At 37.9% G+C, this 22045-nt stretch overlaps 1 protein-coding gene across 44 annotated transcripts in view; it reads right to left on the bottom strand.

Moving 5' to 3' along the window:
* The window catches only part of SOX5 (SRY-box transcription factor 5), a 1169920-nt gene that overhangs the window by 931320 nt on the left and 216555 nt on the right, over positions 1–22045 (bottom strand). The gene's annotated exons all lie outside the window — the stretch shown is intronic.

The raw sequence follows: 22045 nt of genomic DNA, 5'->3' as shown, positions 1-22045 counted from the left end.
ATCTCTTGGCTGTTGTGCTTAATACTATTATAAACACGGGTGTATAATTATCTCTATGAGATCTCACTTTCAGTTCTTTTGAATATATACACAGAAGTGGAATTGTTGCGCCATATGCAATACTTTGGCCACCTGATGCGAAGAGCTGACTCACTGGAAAAGACCCTGATGCTGGGAAAGATTGAGGGCAGGAGGTGAAGGGGATGACAGAGGTTGAGATGGTTAGATGGCATCACCAACTCAATGGTCATGGGTTTGGGTAGACTCCAGCAGTTGTTGATGGACAGGGAGGCCTGACGTGCTGCGGTTCATGGGGTTGCAAGGAGTCAGACATGACTGAGAGACTGAACTGAACTGATGATAAATTATATGTTTAATTTTTGAGAAACTGTCATTCTATTTTTCATAGCAAATGTGACTCAGACCATGAACTCCTTATTGCCATATTCAGACTTAAATTGAAGAAAGTAGGGAAAACCACTAGACCATTCAGGTATGACCTAAATCAAATCCCTTATGATTATACAGTGCAAGTGAGAAATAGATTTAAGGGCCTAGATCTGATAGATAGAGTGCCTGATGAACTATGGAATGAGGTTTGTGACACTGTACAGGAGACAGGGATCAAGACCATTCCCATAGAAAAGAAATGCAAAAAAGCAAAATGGCTGTCTGGGGAGGCCTTACAAATAGCTGTGAAAAGAAGAGAAGCGAAAAGCAAAGGAGAAAAGGAAAGATATAAACATCTGAATGCAGAGTTCCAAAGAATAGCAAGAAGAGATAAGAAAGCCTTCTTCAGTGATCAATGCAAAGAAATAGAGGAAAACAACAGAATGGGAAAGACTAGGGATCTCTTCAAGAAAATCAGAGATACCAAAGGAACATTTCATGCAAAGATGAGCTCGATAAAGGACAGAAATGTTATGGACCTAACAGAAGCAGAAGATATTAAGAAGAGATGGCAAGAATACACAGAAGAACTATACAAAAAAGATCTTCACGACCCAGATAATCACGATGGAGTGATCACTGACCTAGAGCCAGACATCCTGGAATGTGAAGTCAAGTGGGCCTTAGAAAGCATCACTACGAACAAAGCTAGTGGAGGTGATGGAATTCTAGTTGAGCTATTCCAAATCCTGAAAGATGATGCTGTGAAAGTGCTGCACTCAATATGCCAGCAAATTTGGAAAACTCAGCAGTGGCCACAGGACTGGAAAAGATGTTTTCATTCCAATCCCAAAGAAAGGCAAAGCCAAAGAATGCTCAAACTACCACACAATTGCAGTCATCTCACACGCTAGTAAAGTAATGCTCAAAATTCTCCCAGCCAGGCTTCAGCAATATGTGAACCGTGAACTTCCTGATGTGCAAGCTAGTTTTAGAAAAAGCAGAGGAACCAGAGATCAAATTGCCAACATCTGCTGAATCATCGAAAAAGCAAGAGAGTTCCAGAAAAGCATCTATTTCTGCTTTATTTACTATGCCAGAGCCTTTGATTGTGTGGATCACAATAAACTGTGGAAAATTCTGAAAGAGATGGGAATACCAGACCACCTGACCTGCCTCTTGAGAAATTTGTATTCAGGTCAGGAAGCAACAGTTAGAACTGGACATGGAACAACAGACTGGTTCCAAATAGGAAAAGGAGTATGTCAAGGCTGTATATTGTCACCCTGTTTATTTAACTTATATGCAGAGTACATCATGAGAAACGCTGGACTGGAAGAAACACAAGCTGGAATCAAGATTGCCGAGAGAAATATCAATAACCTCAGATATGCAGATGACACCACCCTTATGGCAGAAAGTGAAGAGGAACTCAAAAGCCTCTTGATGAAAGTGAAAGTGGAGAGTGAAAAAGTTGGCTTAAAGCTCAACATTCAGAAAACGAAGATCATGGCATCCACTCCCACCACTTCATGGGAAATAGATGGGGAAACAGTGTCAGATTTTATTTTTCTGGGCTCCAAAATCACTGCAGATGGTGACTGCAGCCATGAAATTAAAAGACGCTTACTCCTTGGAAGGAAAGTTATGACCAACCTAGATAGCATATTCAAAAGCAGAGACATTACTTTGCCAACAAAGGTTCGTCTAGTCAAGGCTATGGTTTCTCCTGTGGTCATGTATGGATGCGAGAGTTAGACTGTGAAGAAGGCTGAGCACCGAAGAATTGATGCATTTGAACTGTGGTGTCGGAGAAGACTCTTGAGAGTCCCTTGGACTGCAAGGAGATCCAACCAGTCCATTCTGAAGGAGATCAGCCCTGGGATTTCTTTGGAAAGAATGATGCTAAAGCTGAAACTCCAGTACTCTGGCCACCTCATGTGAAGAGTTGACTCATTGGAAAAGACTCTGATGCTGGGAGGGATTGGGGGCAGGAGCAGAAGGGGACGACAGAGGATGAGATGGCTGGATGGCATCACTGACTCGATGGACATGAGTCTGAGTGAACTCCGGGAGTTGGTGATGGACAGGGAGGCCTGGCGTGCTGCGATTCATGGGGTCGCAAAGAGTCGGATACGACTGAGCGACTGATCTGATCTGATCTGATACCATTTTACATACCCATAAACATTGCAATTTCTCTACAGCTTTGCTGACACATTATTTTCTGGGTTTTTTTTTATAGTTTTGGGTTTTTTTTTTATAGTTTCTGGGTTTTTTTTTATATGGCAGTCTTCTTAATGAATGTGAGGTGACTCCAAACTTCCTTTCTAGCATATATCTACTTTTTAAAATTTATTCACGTTTTAAATTTCTTACTGAGACAGTTTTTGAGATATAATTGCCAAAGAAGATTAAGATGTTGATCCAAAAGATGTGATAGATTATTTCTGAAATGTTTCTGGTATAGTCTATCATTAAAATAGAAAGCAGAGTCGATTAAACTTGAATACTCTGTTCAGCGAGCAGTAGCTTTGCATGTAGAGCTGAAATGGTTCTCAATTATTTTTTCTGTAGAAGCCTTAGAATTTAGTTCAGTCAAACCTGGAGAGGGGTCTATTCTTTCACTCACTTACTCAGACAACTTTTAGTTAACTACTTAACCCTAATTTCCTCATGCAAAAATGGAAATAAAAGAACTCACTTATGGAGTTGGGCTATATATTTGTGCGAATATTAAATGACCATATCTGGGACATGGAAGGCATTCAAGAAACCATAGATATTATTTTTTATTATACAACTGATTATCCCCTACATTGTTCAATTAGAAGATCCTTGCACAAAGTCATGAAATTTAAACAGCATCTATTATATCATTTATAGGGTATGAACTAAATGAAATCTAAAAATTTATAAACTTGCTCATTAAGTCATGATTTCCTGCTTTATAATCTGTATCTCTATTCTTGTTTTAATTACCATTGTATCCCCAGGTCAAGCAAAAGATTTACCACATAAAAGACATACCACCTAAGAGTTAATATCCCTGGCAGTGATCCTAAGTATGTCCCTGGCTAGGATTCCACAAATTGTCCACACTTCTGAGCAGGGTTCTGTGTGGGAATATTCCAGCAACTCCTAGAAAAAAGTTAAGAGATTGAGAGACATCTTGAAGTCTTTCTGTCTAAGAAGTAGTCCCAGATCATTAGCAGTTTATAGAGAAGCACTGAATAAGAGTGGCCTTTTGGTAACTAGGTTGAAAGAACTGCTTAATTTCTTTCCACTATACTTAAAGTATCATTTTTATTGTTATTAAAAATTGCTAATGTCAACTGAATGAACATGTTACCCAGTTCAAAGCAGCCTAAACTGCTGAGGTAAGAAATTATAATGATTAGTTATTAGAGGGAAAACCATTACATGAATGCAATGGGGAGTTACAGAGCAACAAGTAGATAATTTCTGTCTAACTACTGGGTAATTAATGCAGTAAGAAAATAACATGTACATATTGGGAATGAAGAATTATAGATTATTTGCACTTATTTTCTTTCTGTGGCAATTAAATTAACTATCTTTGATTTCTCACCTGTTACCATGGTTATTTTCAGTGATTTGGGTCATTAATGTCTTGAATGTAACAGTTACATTAAAATTACAGCTCTTTCAACTTTGCAAAAAGATTCTGAAGCTACTGTGAAAGAGAAAGCTGTTGGCTTACAGAAAAAGAGCTGCCTGTTGAATGAAACTGTTTAATCATCTTAAAGCTAAGAAGTCCCAGCCTTTGTTCCTTCGTGATTTTCCCTAGTAGCATCACTGAGATTGTGTTCACCTAGGACTGCAATGAACTGGCAGGTGTTCTCGGGACAGTAAATTCTAACTATGCCTACTTATGCTGTTAATACTTCCTCTCAATAATTAGAATAAGTTCTCTCCACCTCACTCTCAAAAATTCTGGAAAAAATAATATATATTAATTATATGATGAAAAACATATACTGAAACAAAATCAGCCCTTAATTCTCTAAAAATAAATGTGAAAAACAGACTGAGCTCTGGTGGAGCCATAATAACTAGTTCCTGCTCAGGACGTGGAACATTGCCATGAGCTTTCTCTTTAGAACAAATATCCCAGTATGGATGGCTTGGTGCTGACTAGATGTGAGGGAAAATCCTAAAAAAAAATCAAGGCTCTACTTTACTGATTTTAGTCATATGTTCAAGAGTTCTCCTTCACCCACGTCTGGCTGTGCCCTTCACCCCTGGGCTCAGTGGATGTCTCATTCACCCAGGGATGAGGGGCACAGCCAGAGGTGGGTGACAGAGAACTCTCAAACATATGAGGGACATGACAGGGGCTCCACTTTCTCCAAACACATTTTAGAGAACATGTTATCCTTGAAAAGCAGATAATAATAAATACCCTAGCTTAATTGAACTCCAGGTCTTAAATCTTCTCCAACAGCTGTCCTCCAATAACCTGGGTGGACAGGTTAAATGTGCCAAGACAGGAATCTGACAGTCTGATTCACCACATCAAATCAGAGATTCGTGTACCCTCTGTGGAGCTTTACTTGAATAAACAGAGGAGCCCAGAAAATGGAGTCTTCATTTTCAGTGAAGAAACTGGAGGGGCTTCTTCTCTGCCCATATTTCTTGCACCATGCTATGCACAATCTTAGACCTCATCTCAAGAATGCAGCAACACCTAAAGCAACTGCTTTTACCCTCCTCTTTGACCTCATGCGTGCTAAGTCACTCTCGGAGAAGGCAATGGCACCCCACTCCAGTATTCTTGCCTGGAAGATCCCATGAACAGGGGAGCCTGGTAGGCTGCAGTCCATGGGGTCGTGAACAGTCAGACACGACTGAGCAACTTCACTTTCTCTTTTCACTTTCATGCATTGGAGAAGGAAATGGCAACCCACTCCAGTGTTCTTGCCTGGAGAATCCCAGGGACAGGGGAGCCTGGTGGGCTGCTATCTATGGGGTTGCACAGAGTTGGACACGACTGAAGTGACTTAGCATCAGCATGCTAAGTCACTTTAGTCATATCTGACCCCTGATCCTATGGACTGTAGTCTGACAGGCTCCTCTGTCCATGGGATTCTCCAGGCAAGAATTCTGGAGTGGGTTTCCATGCCCTCCTCCAGCATATCTTCCCAACTGAGGGACTGAATCAGAATCTCTTATGCTTCCTGCATTGGTATGCAGATTTTTTACCACTAGCATCCTCTTTGATCTCAGGAGAGTAGAGAAAAGGGTTGAAGCCAGGCCTTGAGATATTGCTGGAACAGAGAGTGAGATATGGTGGCAGGCTGAGAGATTATCATGCCTTACTGTGGAAAGGAACATTGTAAGAAAAATGATAATGCTCTAAATATACCTGTAGAACTGGAAAGCGTATATATGGGAAGAGGGTAAGTGCTTTTGCATAAGTGAACACTTTTCTCCTGTGGATTCATTTATTCTTTTACACAACAAATATTTCTTAAGAACGTACTACCTGCTACACACTGTTCAGCAAGTTAGGAAATCAGCAGTGAACAAAATAGTCAAGGTCCTTACTCTTATCAACTCTACAGTCTCACAGATGAAAATAAAATTAGCCAAACCATTGTATTAATGGGGCTGGTGCACTGGGACGACCCAGAGGGATGGTACGGGGAGGGAGGAGGGAGGAGGGTTCAGAATGGGGAACACGTGTACACCTGTGGCAGATGCATGTTGATGTATGGCAAAACTAATACAATATTGTAAAGTTAAAAAATAAAATTAAATTAAATTAAAAAAATATATCAATTATAAACTGTAAAGATGTTCTGAGAAAACATTTAGGATACCCAAGCTTAGGATATCCAAAGTAAGTGAATTATTCTATACAAGCATATAACAGACAGAATGATCATATCTGGAACATCAGAAAATACACTCCTCAGCAAATGTCATTTTAGCTGATCTGAAAAATATGAGTCAGAAGTGAAGAGCTTCATAAACAGATAGAAAAGGAAACTCAATGACCCAAAGATGAGAAGGGAGAGCACCATGGGTATGAAAATGAAGGATGGCCATTCTGTTGAGAGTGCAGAATGTAAGGAAGAGAAGGATAGACTAGATCATATAGAGCCTTGCAGGCCAGTGTAAAATTGTGGTCTTTATCCTAAGCACAAGAAAGCCATTGATAGGTCTGCACAAGGGAAGACTTACAACTGTATTTGCATTTTTAGTCTCTTTGCAGGTACTGAGTACCGACTAGAACAAAGATGGCAAGAATGGAGAAGGAAGATTCTCAACTGGGAGGTTACTGCAGAACCAGGAAAGATGGCATCTTGGCCCAGGATGGATGGTGGTGGACATATTAATAAAAAGAAGCTGATGGATGAACATTTGGCATAAAATTAACCTAGGATATCCAAAGTAAGAGGGAGGGTGACTCTTGGTGTCTGGCTAACACAACAAGATGTGGATGGTGTCATTTGTTAAGATGAGGAGCATCAGTGAAGAATCAAGTTTGGGTGGATGAAGAAGAGTTCAGTCTTGCCTTTGAAGGTCTAAAGGACACAGAGGATTTTTTTTTTTCATTTTCATGATTGATATCATGAAAACAAAGGTCTAATCAAAAACTCATAAATCAAACTCAGGGTGAGAGAGGAGAATCTCTGACTTTGTCTTATTGTTTGCTTGTGAGTATGTGTGCTTAGTCACTCAGTTGTGTCCAACTCTCTGCAACACCATAGACTGTAGCGCACCAGGCTCCTCTGCCCATGGGGTTTTTCAGGCAAGAATCCTGAAGTGGGTTGCCATTTCCTCCTCCAGTGGATCTTCCCAAACCAGGTATTGAACCTGCGTCTCCTGGAGCTCCTGCATTGCAGGCAGATTCTTTACTGCTGGGCCATTGAGGAAAAGTATTGTTTGCTTACTTTTATTAACTTTAAAAATAAAAACTAATAACTCTATGTCTGTTACTTTAATTTGGTTTTTAAGCTTAAAATTTTTTAAAGCTTCATTCATGTAATGAAGTTATAGGACTTTTAAGCTGGAAAAGACCATATATTAATAAACGGTATCAGTCAAAAAACATGGTCCCTCAAAGCTTGCAATTTACTCAGTGAGTGAATGATAACGTTAGAAAGCAGCCAGAAGTCTAGTGAGAACCAGAGAAGCTTTCTTCCTCTGACAGGGACAGTGTGGCTCCTAGCCTGGCTGACAGCCCCCATCACCAGGGGGGTGGGTGTTGGGAGCAGGGGAAGAATCTTATACACACACACGCTTGTCCCCCACTCCTGAGCTTTTCCAGTCAACCTGAAGTGACCCAAGGGTCTGTACTTTTAAATGCCTTCCAAGTGACTTGATGATTGACCAGATTCAGTTTGGCAACCCACTCCAGTGTTCTTGCCTGGAGAATCCCAGGGACAGGGGAGCCTGGTGGGCTGCCGTCTATGGGGTCACACAGTCGGACACGACTGAAGTGACTTAGCAGCAGTACCCCATAAATATACCAGGTATCCCATACCAGCTCTCCTTGGGGCTTCTCACGTGGCGCTAGTGATAAAGAACTCACCTGCCAATGCAGGAGACACAAGAGACACCAGTTCAATCTCTGAGTCACGAAGATCCCCTGGAGGAGGGCATGGCAACTCACTCCATTGTTCTTGCCAGGAAAATCCCATGAACAGAGGAACCGGACGGGCTATAGTTCATGAGGTCACAAAGAGTAGGACATGAATGAAGCAGCTTAGCACACGTACATACACCAGCTTTCCTTAGGCCATTTTATAAGATTTAAAAAAAAACAAATGGATATTTATAAGATATTTTAAAAAACATTTATAAGATATTTAAAAAACAAATCGCTTTTTTCCCCTAAGTAAATGCTTCCAGTTTAGTAAGGCAACTAAAAGTGTTCATTATGAAAAGTATTCATCACTGGAGTGAACTCCAAGATTTTAAATTCATTTTGAGGTACATGTGAATGATAAGAGGCTTCTTCATTTCTGTGGAAAAATAAATTATTTCCAGTACAAAAAATGATCCAATATAAATATCTCCCTTTTATAAAATAATAATCCCTTAGCTGTATTAAGGAGACTCTTCTAGAAGCTTAAAATAGTTCAATACTCCTAAGAGTAAATGTCTAATTTTGGTATTTTACTTTAAGTGTTTGAGTTTTTTTTTCTTTTAATAAAGATACAGTAGGGCCAAATCAGGTCCAATTTATTCTTTGAGGATTATAAAACACTCAAAAGTATAAAAAAGGGATATTTTGTAGGCAAGAATGAACATTCATGAATACCAGATTTTATAAACAATACAAATGATAGTAACTTGGAAAACTGAGCAAAATTCAACGACGACAACCAGTATAACAGAAAACAATCCCTTAGGTATTGATAATCATCCTAGACTTTGGTGAAAGGAGTCATAAAAATCAAAGTTAAGTGGAGCAGTTACACAGGACTTGGAGGATCGCGTGAGCAGGGCGTGGGGATTGTAGGTAGGGACTGGCACATCTGGCTTTAGTAGAGAGATGAATATGGTGAGCTATTTTCGTCTGACTGACCATTATGCCACAGAAACATGCAAATGCTTTCCTGGTTTCTTTCTCTTCAGATTCCATAGTACCTTTGTTTCTCTCTGTTCCTCCTCCTCCCTCTCTCTCTCTCCTTCTCTCTTGGTGGCCATTAACTATACTGACAGTTTGACAGGCTGAAATAAGGAAATAAAACACTTAAACATTGTTTCCTGATGTATGCATTCATCTCTCCTGCCAAACACAGATATTGAGGAGATACTTCACTCCTCCTGTCAGCTTACTAAATTACACCCCAGCTTGTAGGTCTCTCAATCTCAGTGAAGCTCCCTTCCTTCCAGAAGAATATGCAAGAGCTTCCGTCTTTTCGCCGAAATCCTTTCCTTTATCATTTTTAATAGTGAATTTTCCTAAGCTCTGGGTTGGATCTCTGTAAGGGGCTGATTATCTTCCTACTTTTTAAAAGCTGGCAGGGTTCAGTTTTATTTTTTAGAGCGCTTTCACTTAAGCAAGGGCAAATGGATCCTGAACCTGGTTAAAGGTTTCTTTCTCAGAACCAACCAAGAGTTCCAACTTTTTAAAACTAGGTACTCATTAACCTAACACTGATTTAACACTAATTCTCTTGCCAGGTCCAGTGATAGAAAGAAGGCTGATCAGGCTTCTGACATCCCCAAAACATGCCCGACCACAAATAATAGAAGCTTCTGCCATTATTATTTGCATGGAGCAACTAGATTTTTCTGTTCAGCAAACTTTGAAAACCTTACAAATTAATAATTAACTTCTTCCAGAGGTGGCTGTTGTAGATTAAATTTTGAGAGAATAGTAGCTAAGAGGGAGGCATTAAAGGAGAGAAAAAGATTTTCAATTGGTTATTTACCTCTTTTTCATCACCATTAACATGAAGAAGAAATTTCAAGGTGAAATATTCAAGAATTTGAAACAAAAAGAATAATAGAAGTTAACCTCTAAGACTTTTTATTTGCTTCATTCTTTTAACTGCATTTATCCAGTACCTACTCTATGCAGTGCTCAAGTATATATTCTCTGAAAGATGCTGAGGACAATCCCACATCTCCTGTCTGGTTCCTAAGATACTTGCAGTCTAGAAGAGATGCCACACTTGTAAGTAAGTAGAACACAGGTGGAAACTATTCCCAAGTGGAGCTAGAAATAAAATGTGATGGAAATCAAAGAACGAAGAAAGCAGCCCTGCCCCCACCACCCACACTGAGAAATTCACAATACAGTCTCCCTAAAAGATCAAAACATTTCCTCTACAAGACTTACACATTTTACTGTAATTCCTTGTCTTTTTGTTGCTGTTGTCGTTATGTATGTTGTCTGTTAGGCCATAAAATCTGTGAGGCCTTGTGCTTTGTCTAGTCTGTTCATGAATGTATTTTCAAGAACCCAGTAAGCTGCAAGTAATGTGTTCCCAATGAATATCTGTTGAATGGGTAAGTGAGTCATCCTGTGATAATAAATAGTGAATGAATCTGAATCTTCTAAGGAAGATCTTCTGAATTTCTGATTGATATTAATTCCCTATCTTATTGAAGATCACCAATACGACAGAAGACTTGTGTAAAGTTGCTGGACACTCCAGTGATCATAGATACCATATATAATTAGCACAACTGCCAAAACAACCATGACCAAATGACAATTTTCGTAGAGCTAACAGGCCTCCTTTTACTTACAAGGCCCCTCTTTTGCAATATGACCACCTTCAGTGATTACAGGATTAATCACAGAGGTGAGTAAATCTCTCTGCAGCGTTTCTTTCTCCTCTTCGCTTCGTATTTTTCCCAAGAAATAATACTTTCAAAAATAGCCTTGCACCATCTTCCAAGAATTGTAATCTAGTTATTGCTAGTATAAATTATCCATAGAAGTGAAAGGTTACTATAGTAAAGATTATAAAAATGTAAAGATAAGTTACTCAGAAAATCCACTTGCAGAATAGCTTCACCAGATGAGATTAAATTATTTTACAATAAACTATTTGGTATCCAAATCATTTTGCTTTATCAAAAGTTATCTGAAATATTAGCTACTATTCATTAAGCATTTATTTATAAGCAAAACACATGGTGCTACATGAATATTTCTTCACTAAAGCCCCACAATTACCTTATAAAAGAGAAATTTTATCCCCACATCACAGATAAAGAAATTGAGGCACTGAAAGATTACTCTGAAAGTTGAGGAATCCAAGTCCACCCTGCTCTGAAACTCCAACAAATCATTTATATTCTTTGCTCAGCACTCGTTATATAATGCAGTGATTGTGTTTATTTTGGTTTAAAATTCACAAATATTTCACAAGAAAATTCTTCTCAGTAGTGGTCATAACTTAGCACTTTCGAGTTAGTATCACATGCAAAATTCAAACTTAGTTACCTGGCTTGAAAAAATATACAAATTATAGCATTTGCTATCTCATGATAAAGTCTTAAATGTCTGATTCAAAAATGCCATTGCGATTATAAGGTGGCAAATTATGCATGAGACTGGTGGGGGCGAAGCTCTGAGAACTGGGTCTTGCACGGGTTTCATGGGTAAATTAGGACATATGCAATAGGATTTTTGGACTAATTTCTCCTACGTGCCTCTTGTCTTGTCTTCTCCCACTGTTTTCTCAAATGTCTTGGCAACATATTAATATATTACCCTTTAAAATGTTAGAAAGAGTACTTTGGGGAAAATTACTCTTCTTGTTCTTCCTTAACCATACATCTGGGGTGAGATATGAATAATTCTGATCCCCAAAATTGTACTCTTTCTATTATAATATATTGCCTGCCAGTAATTTCTTCTGGTTTTAAGAGTCAAAAGAAATTCCGTTTTTGCCATACTCCAAAACCCTTTTCTAAATTTAATTCATATATTTGATCAAGGGACTAAAAAAAGGCTAAAATTTTTGTCCTCAATCTCTAAAACACCAAAATGATTCTATGCATATCCTACCCTTGACCAAAAAAGACATCTGAAAGGCACTGAAACAAAAGGACTATCTCTTTTTACCACACTTACATCTTTCCTCAATTTTATTTTAAAAATATTTACTCATAATAACACTAGATCTTTATATCATATACTATGAAAAACAAAAGTAGGAGAGTGAAAAATAGAACTAGTAGAATTGCAGGGACAAGAAAAAGAAGGAAGAGAAAAAAGAGAAGAAAGAGGATATTGAATAAATAAGAGGAGAAAGATTCTTTTTGTTTTGTCCACATCTTTTGGTAAAGTTAGAGGTTTGCTTTAAAATAAAATAGTTTCTTTCAATGCTCAATGACATTTTATTTCTAGGTAACTTCCTTCTGAAATAGGTTAATTACAGAGGCAATTAGTCTAGCACACACAGGATGTCACTATTCCCTTATATAAATAGAACTGGCACGCATGTTTCAGGCAGAGAAAAATATCTGTAAAGACCAGATTTCAAAATGTAATAGAATTTTGTGCTATTTTGCCAGTTTGGGTTAAATTTTCCTATTGTCATCATCCTTATTTACTGAACAGCCTTTATGTTTTATTATCATCATAGAAGCTCTCTATGTAAGTAGGAAGGTCTACTCAAATCATAAAGAAAAAAATCCAAAATGAACAAGTATTATGACATAAAGTAACTGAACAGGAATAAGTAAGGTCTTATTAGCAAGGCAAATATAGATAGGAAAGAGGGAGCTGGAACTGAAAAAGCTAATTCTATATTAGTTTAAACAAATGTTCTAACCTATGCAGTCTCCTAGGTTTTTTGTACAATGACTTTATTTTACATATTCAGACTTTGGAAATTAGTAACTAGCATCCTTCTGACAACCAAAGGCATAGTACAACAGCTTTGCTAAAAGCTGAATATATGTAGCGCTGGGTATCATGATCCAGTCTGGGGACACATGGAATTCACAGGAAAAGTTGTTAAATCATTAATAATGGCATCCATTTTAGCCTGAAACTCCTAACTACTGATTATTGCTTGCCTATTTATCAAAACCAAAATGATAAAGTGCTCTTCAAAAGAATAAATTGCCATATCTAGTACTAAATACATATTCATAGAGGGCACTTTGTCCTTCTTGATGGTGGCTACCCAGGATGACAAAACTGCAAGACACTGATGACATGCTAACATCTATGGTTCATTAGCTCCCCGTTTACGGCAGTAACAGTGAAAGCAAGGTCTTTGGGGCAGATCCTCATATTAATCAATACATTCCTCTCTCTTCTATGACCATAAAGTATTATCCCCGGTTTGAGCAGCTGTCTCAAATAAGGTTTGCTATGGGTCACAACAGTGTCTGAGAGACATACATAGTGACCATGCACTCAAATTTTATTTCCTAATAATGATGGTCACCTTGCATTCGTCTCATGCACAAAGCACTGCATACTGCCTACAAATAAACCTAGGAGAGTATGTGCTTCAGCCATGGGGTTACTCCATGGCTGGGGTTAACCCATGGCATGGGGTTAAGCCATGGGGTTTAAAAATTGGCGCCACCTCTTACAAGCTGTTGAGTCATAGTAAGTTACTCAATTTCTCTCAATTCCCTCAGCTGAAAAATGAGTATGCGAGTACCTACTTCACGAGGTACTTAGGAAGCTTAAATTAGATACTACATGCAAAGATCAAGAACAAAATCTGGCAAAATGAAAAGTCCTCAGTAAATGATAGTTATTATAACATTCTGTAACTTATAAAAAGTGATGGAGTTTTTCTGATTTTTACATCTGTGTGTGCATATTTAAATCAGAAAAGCTTGCATTTAAATTTAAGCTCTTGTAAGAAAATGCAGACTTTTCATTGGTGGTGAAAGTCTACAGGATAAGTTAACTGAGGTTTATAAAGCCTTCTATCAGCAATAGCATCATCCCCTCGGCTAGTCTGTACAGCAGTCTCTTTGGGGTTTCAATCTGGCTTACCTGAGTATATTGCAGCAGCACGGCAGACACAGGCTTTCTTCTACAATGAGTCCAAGACTACCGCTGATGACGTAGGGATGGGCAGGGGATGAAGTGATCTCCCTTCCAGAAGGTGAACGGTGGCACCAAGAACTTCTTAAAAGAACTTTTTTTGGTAAAAGATCATTGACTTTACTGCTTCTATCTGACCTTTCTGCCCTATTTCCCCAGGGAGTTTGCTAGTGGGTGGGTAAGGGTAAGTCAGCTTTGCAGCTAAGCCAGCTAGGCAAATAAGTTGTTTTGACTATAGTGCCTACAAATATAGAGATACGTGCATACGTATATTCTTTCCATGCATGCACCAGGATAGCTCCAGAAAGTATGATAATTCAAAGTATATTACAGAGATTAGAGAGAAACATATTAGAACGTTTCCTTCTCCATAACAACTAAATAAATCATGTTTGTTATTACAAGTCACACACACCCACACGTACACAGTGGTTTCAAGTCTCAAAATCTTTCACTTGGGGATTGCCTGATGAGACTGAGTCCTTTTGGGCAGGAGAGGAACCTCTAGGTTTTAAAATTACTGCTCTTGTATCAATATTTTCAGCTACTGTAACAGGCTGATTTGGACTGACTTTACGGGTAACCAGATCAATCGTGTAGACATTAATACTTATGAGGGCATGTGGAAAGGGAATCAGCCAAAACAGCCTATGAAATGGACTATAAAATCACTGTCAGAATGGACATTATCAACACAATAGAATTCTTCACAGCCCAGTTCTTCTTTACACAAACGAGGGCATAGAACAATTCAAATCAGCTCTGATGCCAGAACTGTGTGATCAGGTAGCGTTAATAACCAGGAGTAGCAGAAAATTGCCGTGAATCTGGCTGGTCAGTTATGAGTTACTCTTTCCTTCTAACTCAGCATTTTAGATGACTTTGGTATTTAGCAATTAGTTGGACCTAATATGACCAATTATTCTGAGACATTTTTCAAATTCTTTAGGATCTCAGAAAATCACAGCAAGTTATCAAGGTGAAAAAATAAGGGCTATTAATATAACAGCATTATACACATAATAAAATGTCCTGCTCCACCAGTAAAACCAGATGATTTGCAAAACTCCATTCCTCACATAAATGCAAAAAATGTAATTAAATACTATTAATTCTATTGTGCCAAGTCACTTCAGTCATGCCCAACTTTGTGCAACCCTATGGACTGTAGCCAGCCAGGCTCCTCTGTCCATGGGATTCTCCAGGCAAGAATACTAGAGTGGGTTGCCATGCCCTCCTCCAGGAGATCTTCCCGACCCAGGGATCAAATTGATGTCTCTTATGTCTCCTGCATTGGCAGGCAGGTTCTTTACCACTTAGTACCACCACATCATATACATATATTATTACAAAAGTATACACATGCAAATAGTTTCTATTCTATTCTTACCTTTATCTTTACCTAATACTATCTAAATATTGAAAAATTCACCTGTGAAATGATGTCTACCTAAATTTTCTGAGTTAGTTTTACTAATTCTTTTCTGCTATTTGCTCTGCTTTTTCCCCTTCTCTCTCTCGTTTCTTGATTTTACTGGGCAAAAATTAGTTATAATTTAGCCTCTTTTTTTTTTTTTTTTTTGCTACATACAGTTTCACTTTCCCCTCTCACTCCTTATTTTTTCTGCCATCACTCCTGGAAGATAGCCATAAGCCACGCTGGAGAAATGCCAGGGTGTCCTGATCTTGCACGGTTTGAGTGCCTCCGTGTATATCTCAGCGAGGCTTACCCAAGTCACCACTTACAATATTGAGTAGAAAGTGCAGGTTGGAATAGTCAGCATTTATAAGTCAGCTGGTTACATGATACAAAAATATATAGCCAACTTCAGAATTTATAGCAATAACATTTATGTATCGTGTTACTCCTAGAACAATCCAATTTATAAAGTGCCTATTGTGTATACATAAGGAACAATCATAAATCATTTACATTAAACAGTGTCAACTAGCAAAACATGACTTTCCCCCTAAATTCTGCACACTGAGATTAATGAGGTTTTTGAAAGGAAGCACACTAAAAAAAAAAAAAAGAAAGAAAGAAAGAAAAAAAAATCCAACCAACTCTGATTCATCTTAGGCAGATAACATACCCATATAAAGGAGCAGGTGTCTGTAGTATGATTTAGAAGACCTATGGAACATCTCTGGAAAATATTAACCTTCTCTGAAGTAGAGAGCCGTCCATGAACTGAGCTAGAAACGTGGCAAGAAACCAAGTCCGTCATCAACCTCAAGCTTTCTTTTATTTCCTTCTCAGTAAAGAATGGAATTACAACAAATAAACAGAGAACACTTCAGGCCCTATTTGACCAGTTGTCTGACATGTTTTCATCTACAGGCATTTTGAGAAAACCTGAGAGAAAGCATGTAGATTACCTGCTTTGTCTCTTTCACTCCTAGTTGGAGAAAAATTCCTATCAGTGACGAAAGCAATCAAGAGTCCTAAAGTGAAAAGCAAATATGTATGCAGATTTTTCTCCCTCTGTTCACTCCCTAGCTTATCCCCTTCAGACGAGCAGTCTACAGATATCTATACTTTGGGGTCTTGAATGAAAACCCATTCCTTCTCTCTAAAAAGCCCTTCAAATAAATAATACGAAATGTTTTGACTGTTCACAACTGTAAAAGTATTTAATCTTAACTGAAACCTCATACCTACACAACTGAATTGGACATTATATAAGAAAAACACAATTTGAATTTCTCTTGCAGAAATTTGCTTCTCTATCTTCCGTCTTTTGTAAAGATTACAGGAGTTATATTTTATTCCTGCCTTAACTCACAACCTTAAAAATAACCATTGATTTGTTTTAGCCAAAATGGAAGAGTAACACTTGTATTAAATGTAAAAATGTTTATTTCTTTAGAAAAAAACTTCATTTCTCCAAATCTATTACTGACTAATTTCCCTATAATTAAAACGAAAACTGAATCTGAAAAACAGAGACAAATGTATAGCCAGAAAATCTATAAACTAGTTTTCACTGAATGAACTACCTGCCGTTTCCTGTTCACAGATAATTGACACTGTGTAGATAGGCTGTAATCCAGAAAGCAAAGCAAAACAAAAACCATACAGAGAGAGAGAGAGAGTGGTAACTGATCTACAAGCTTCTGAATTGAAATAAGAACTGATGGTAAACTGAGGTTTCCAGGAGAAGGGTTTTAAAAATAACATGCTAATCTGGAAAGGCAGATACACTATGGCCTTTGTAGAAAGATTCTGAAAACTGGGCACCCTCCCAAACAGCTGTATTTCACTAGTATTAATTGGTAGGGGAAAATATAATGCATTTCTTCACGACTGAGAGTATTCAACTTAACAAGGAGCAGTGACAACTCACTTCAGTCATAAGCAGATTTCAGTTAAAAGCTTATCCATTCATGAGGAAGGGTGTTCAAACTTCAGAGGGTTCTGCTTGTGTAAAGAGACAAAAGGGAAGACAGAGAACTTTTCTTCAGTTAACATGTTTATTCTCTAAAATTATCTGGTGATCTCGGAATTCTTTCCTATTTTTGATTCACTTGAGAAGAAAAACTCTTGTGCTCAGTGAAGCAATTTTAAAATCCCAGGCTAACCCCTTCTTCTTGTCAATACACTGAGAAAACTATGTAAAAATAAAGCATAATTATGTCTCCCATCTGGGTGGCTGCCACTGTAGTTCTCTGCATTCTAACAAGTTGTTTTCTTCCCAATATTAATGAAAAGTAGACAATGATTACGTAAGCATTTTTAAAGTACTAGTGTGTCCTATGATTGACCTACCTATATTTTCCACCCGTTCTCTCTAGATTTTTCTAATAAAATAAATTTTAAGGAAATAACTGACACTTCACCAAGATGTTTTAAAAAATATGACTAGAAAGAAAAGAAATCAGCAACTCAAAAGGATTTGGGGTCAATTATCAAAAAAAAAATTTCCTTTACAAATTACTTTCATAGACCTGGTTAACATTTTTCAACTGAACTGACTATACTGAAAGGATTTACAATACATGTAAATAAAGATGCCGAAAACAATAAAAACTGTTGATTCAACATTGAAAATGTTCTTTTTTCTCTAATGGAAACCTAAAATTGCCAGTAGGAAGTTCTTAACTTGAGTAAAAGACTTTTCCTCTTCTCCTTATACAAAATAATAGCTAAAGAAATAGCTTCAGGCTGATCTACTACATTCCCACTTTAGCTAATAAGAAAATATAACTTCTTTTCCATTTTTAACTTGAAAACATCATTTAAACAATTAGCTAAGGATGAGAAATGCTGGGCTGGAAGAAGCACAAGATGGAATCAAGATTGCTGGGAGAAATATCAATAACCTCAGATATTCAGATGGCACCACCCTTATGGCAGAAAGTGAAGAGGAACTAAAAAGCCTCTTGATGAAAGTGAAAGAGGAGAGTGAAAAAGTTGGCTTAAAGCTCAACATTCAGAAAACAAAGATCATGGCATCTGGTCCATCACTTCATGGGAAATAGATGGGAAACAGTGGAAACAGTGTCAGACTTTATTTTTGAGGGCTCCAAAATCACTGCAGATGGTGATTGCAGCCATGAAATTAAAAGACGCTAACTCCTTGGAAGGAAAGTTATGACCAACCTAGATAGCATATTCAAAATCAGAGACATTACTTTGTCAACAAAGGTCCGTCTAGTCAAGGCTATGGTTTTTCCAGTGGTCATGTATGGATGTGAGAGTTGGACTGTGAAGAAAGCTGAGCACCGAAGAATTGATGCTTTTGAACTGTGGTGTTGGAGAAGACTCTTGAGAGACCCTTGGACTGCAAGGAGATCCAACCAGTCCATTCTAAAGGAGATCAGTCCTGGGTGTTCTTTGGAAGGAATGATGCTAAAGCTGAAACTCCAATACTTTGGCCACCTCATGCGAACAGTTGACTCATTGGAAAAGACTCTGATGCTGGGAGGGACTGGGGGCAGGAGGAGAAGGAGACGACAGAGGATGAGATGGCTGGATGGCATCACTGACTCGATGGACATGAGTTTGGGTGAACTCCAGGAGTTGGTGATGGACAGGGAGGCCTGGCATGCTGCAATTCACGGGGTTGCAAAGAGTTGGACACAACTGAGCGACTGAACTGAATTGAGTATACACAAAATTAAATTTTGTTCCTTTATTCAGGAAATGCCAGAAACAACAAATTTTCCTATACGACTATGGATATCAATGTTGGGTTTTGAGGGGTATTTTGGTTCTAAACAGAGAAGGCAATGACACCCCACTCCAGTACTCTTGCCTGGCAAATCCCATGGACGGAGGGCCTGGTGGGCTGTAGTCCACGGGGTCGCTAAGAGTCAGACACGATTGAGCGACTTCACTTTGGTTCTAAAAGGTATTGATTCAATGTCACTTTCAGAATATCTTAACCTGGAGTCTATATATTGCTATTAAATCTATAGGTTTTGGGAATTATATGTAAAATTTCATGTAATTATATGAATTATATGTAAAATATACACATCATTGTGATTTTTCCTACAGCCAACCATTCTTTTTGACTACCTAGCATCCATGCACCCTCTTTCTGTGAACAGGACCCCATTTTCCTCTGTAATTCAACCTTAATGGCTAATTCATGGAAAATGATGAAGCTGACTGTATCTCCTCCTCCAAGAGAGATGATGATGTTGTTTAGAGGCTAAGTCGTTTCTGACTCTGTAACCCCATGGACCGTAACCCAGCAGGCTCCTCTGTCCACGGGATTCTCCCAACAAGAATACTGGAGTGGTTGTCATTTCCTTCTCCAGGGGATCTTCCCAATCCAGGGATCAGATTGGGAAGATCCCCATTGGCAGGCAGATTCTTTACCCCTGAGCCACCAGGGAAGCCCAACAGAGATGCACAGGATGACTGTGTGATCTAACCAACGCAAATTAGTACAAACAGATTTTGATAGGTCTTCTGGGAAAAAGTCTCTCTTTTTCCTGTTTGATCTGAAGCCTGCGAGGATGTTGTAGCTGAAGCTATGCTGCTGCCACCATCCTGCTACCAAATGAAGCCAGAGACTGGGGCGACACTAGTGGAAGGTCGGAGATAGAGAAAACATGGGTCTTGTTTACAGTATTTTAATCCAGAAGTTAGTTCTGTGCCTGTATTTTCTTTCATTTCTTTAGGAAACACAATAACTTATTTTTTAACTATGAAAGTGTGGTAACATATTTATAAATAGATTTTCTATACTTTAATAAATAACACACACACATGCACATTCATACCATCTCACTCCACATATCAGCATAGCTGACTTCTTCAACTTAAATGTTACTGGCCTTTTCTGACCTTTTCAACCTAAGGTAAATTCCCCGCTCTGTCTTCTTCATTCTGTTCATGCTACCTGTCAAACACCTATTGTCATATACCTAACTATTGTCATATACCATATATGTGCCATATACTAGTTCTAATTCTGGTACACAGGAATTCGGTCAGTTTTCCAGTCCTTTTTCAGTCAAAGTTTGCACAGTGCAAGATTACTTCTCAGGAGATAGAGACAGGGAGAGAAAAAAGAGAGAGACAGAGAGAGACAGACAGACTGAGAGAGACAGACAGAGACACACAGACAGTGAGGGAACAAGGGGAACAAGATTTTAAAAACTGAAGGTTCAAGTAGAGAGCCATGTAGGAAGTTTCATCAATGATGGAACAAATCAAAATTCTGATTACACACATACAAGAAAATACATTTAAGCAAATATCTATAGCATAGATCAGGAGGAAAAGATTTTCATGCATTTTGATCTCCATTTCAACCAAACTTAGCTGACATAATTATGGAGCCCCTCAAAGTAACTGCTGGGGTTTACCTGGGGTTTACCACTTCCTTTGAACTGGCTCTATAAATGCCAAGAGTGAGTATTTTAGATTAAATGAATAGATTAATAAACATCTTTGGCATATCCATTATTAAGGCTGATTTATGTTCTCTTGCCAGCAGTAATTCAAGAAAACGCCATGCTATTCAAAAGACACTGCACGTCATTCTCACTACTTTGCCAACGTTATGACACCATGCGAGTGCGACAATATCTATATTCTTTCACCGAACTAAGTACACACAAAAGCTGATAGATATTAAACCACTTAAAGTTTGCATGGGCATCGGCACAGGAACCACTCATATTTATAACTCTGATAAATGGCCTTTCATTTATAAATTTATAGTGTATCCGTAATTTCTTTAGGGAACCAAGAGGTTCATTCAAAAAATTGCCACAGCGTTTATCTATCTAAAGATGATAGATATGGTTTATGAAATTAAATGCTTTTAAAAATTAAAATGATATTGCTAAGAAAAAGGACATGTTCTTTTCTGGTTTGCTTACATTTTTAGATGATCACAACTGCGCTCTCAGCACTTACAATATTTAATCTAAATAGAATATTAATATATTTATTAAATACACCCAAATATATTGATGTTAGGATTGTGAGGCATCAGTATGAACTACTGGGCATCAAGTTCACTTAAATTTATTATTTTATTTTCTAATGCCATTCCTCTGCAGTAACCTTATGAAATATATAAAGTATCATTAGAATATAATATTTCTTATTTAGATTTAGTACTAATTACTAATTACTGTATTTAGTTTTTCAGAACTACTCCCAGCAAACTTCATGGCTTATTGTAAGCATAGACTATTAAAACTATAACAAATAAAATTACTTAAATAAAATGTATATTTGCCAAACATCAATGTTAACTAAATAAGGAGTCCTATTTTTAATCCCAATATACACTTTGTTCAGTCGGAGAAATCAATGAAGGAGAAGATGAAAGATAACAATTAGCACTAAAGTAACCAAGAGAAAAACAGAGTAGTCAAGGTTCTAAGTGCAAAAAGGCAATGTACCTCGTACTACTTGTGATTCATTTGTCATCATTTACTACCATGAGTAGGTAACACACACAAATCTCTGCTTTGGTTTTTTCTAGAGTCATTTGCTTCTTTTTAATCTATCCTATTATTATAGAATCTACCAAAGAGTGAAGCTTAATTATTTGATTTGGCTACGTGAACAATAATCTCCAAATTGCAACTTTCTTTAGCATTAGCTCATCCACTCCAAAAAAATTGTTTCAAATGCTTGCAAAATTTCTATGCAACATATTT

This window comes from Bos grunniens, chromosome 5 (genome assembly GCF_055505025.1).
Source record: "Bos grunniens cultivar Pamir isolate PY7600 chromosome 5, Bosgru_T2T1.0, whole genome shotgun sequence".
Taxonomy (NCBI): Eukaryota; Metazoa; Chordata; class Mammalia; order Artiodactyla; family Bovidae; genus Bos; species Bos grunniens.
This window is presented reverse-complemented; position numbering and strand designations above follow the sequence as displayed.